The sequence below is a fragment of the Manacus vitellinus genome, unplaced genomic scaffold, assembly GCF_001715985.3.
Source record: "Manacus vitellinus isolate BGI_N305 unplaced genomic scaffold, ASM171598v3 scaffold_13_pilon, whole genome shotgun sequence".
NCBI lineage: Eukaryota > Metazoa > Chordata > Aves > Passeriformes > Pipridae > Manacus > Manacus vitellinus.
In genome coordinates, this window is record NW_021938999.1 from 3501185 (window position 1) to 3502873 (window position 1689).

The 1689-nt window shown below is 55.7% G+C and overlaps 1 protein-coding gene across 3 annotated transcripts in view; it reads right to left on the reverse strand.

Annotated features, from left to right (window-relative positions):
• GRM8 (glutamate metabotropic receptor 8) overlaps positions 1-1628 on the reverse strand; it is a 330760-nt gene extending 329132 nt beyond the window's left edge. For 2 of the 3 annotated variants that reach the window (XM_008926587.3, XM_018067986.2), the window contains exon 1: positions 1385-1628. The gene's annotated coding sequence lies outside the window, so the exon portion shown is untranslated. Of the gene's footprint in view, positions 1-138; positions 225-1384 lie in introns of those variants that run through there. The other variant, XM_018067984.2, reaches the window with a different exon arrangement.
• Positions 1629-1689: the final 61 nt, after the last annotated feature.

The following is a 1689-nucleotide window of genomic DNA, read 5'->3' on the forward strand; positions in this document are numbered from 1 at the left end:
GGCTCTCCCCGCGCAACTCCGCGACCATCGCCCATCATCGCGGAGCTTCTCTCTTGAAGGGAGCCCCCTATTGTTCTCCACTTTACTTAGCCGAGCGATTTATGATCATTTTTTTTCTCTTCCCTGGCTCATCCGTACCCCAGCTGGCGTCTGCTGTTAAGGGATTCCGGCACAGCCTCGTCGCGGCTCTCCCCGCGGCCTCGCTCCTTCCAGCCTGCGGCCGTAGGACGGGTCTGAGCCGCCTCTCGCCGCGGCCTTGTAGCCGAGGTGGCCCGTGGGCGGGGGACGGCGGGCACATGCGGATCTCCTGGCTGGAGCCGAGGCTTCAGCAGTCCCCTCCGAACCCTGTTCCCCGGCCGGGAGCAATGCACCTCTGTCAGCGGCGATGCAAAAACAAGCGTCGCCCTTTATTTCCAGTCGCCGGTGATTCCTTCCTCTCCTTGCATCTACTGGTCAGTTTTAATGCGCTTCTGCCCCCCTCTCGATGCAAACCTAAGTCTCTTTTAATGAATCCCTGGTCCCAGAGGTCAGAAGCTTGCAAACTCTAAAATGCCGATGCTGGATTTCCATGCACTTTTGGCCACTGATCGATTTCTTTTACTTGAGTTGTTTTGTAGGTTTTTTTGGTTGGTTGGTTGGTTGATTTGGTTTGGTTTTTTAACCGTGTCGTACATTCCTCTGCCAACACTTCGAATTCCTGCATGCCAGCACCTGGGGATGCTGCTCCACGACGAGGACAGCTAACCCCTTTCCTCGTGCCGGCACAGCGTTTCGCCCTCTTCCTCCGGGGAAGAAGCCCCGGAGTCCAGTGGGGATCCTCCTGTCCCTTCCCTCCCCAGGGACACGGGGGTCTCCTCTGCGGAGCCAAGGGAGCGGAGCCCACCCGACAAGGTATGGGCGGGCGGGCGGCAGCTCGCCCGACCCCGGCCCCGGAGAACTTGACGGCGGCAGACAGGCTGGCCCGTCCCCCCGAAGTGGCGGGAGCCCCCTCTTCCCTCTCGGGCAGCGAAACGGTGAACAGGGCGGCGGGGAGCGCGGGGGAACCCCTGTGCCCCCCTCCTCCCGGGGGGTGGGAGACGACCTGGCTAAGGCAGCCAGGGGGAGATCTCACTGCTCGGGAGCTCCGAGTCTCCCTTTTTGCTTGCTGCTGTGACGGCACCGTGTCCGGGATCTCTTTCGTTAGAGCTGATTGGGGGAGGATATCGACAATAAAAATGATAAATATTTAAAGCAAAAATATAAAAGACACCTGAGCCACAAAGCAGGCGGAGAGGATTGCCCAGGATTCACAGCCCAAAAACCTTAACTGAGGCAAAACTCGCATTGAGTGCTCTTCGCTCCTTAAAATAAGAACTAAAGGCGACACACACAGATACATAAATACCTTGATCAAAAAGAGTTGCATATCCGTATTACTGTGGAGGTCACTGGAATTATACTCGGCGCCGATCGGGAATAGCATGAGGTAATTTCTGTACAATTCTCGTCTCAGACAGCTTCCCCCAGCAGCGTCAGCTTAATATGCGAAAGCTAAGCCTGGGACAGGTATTCAGGAGAGCGGTTTCAGTCGTGCTGTATAACACTTGCGATCAGCCAAGCCGAACCTGCTCCACTGACTCCTTCCTCACTTCTCCTCCCCTTGCCTAAAAAGAAAAGAAAAGAAAAAAAAAAACAAAAAAACAAAAAAAA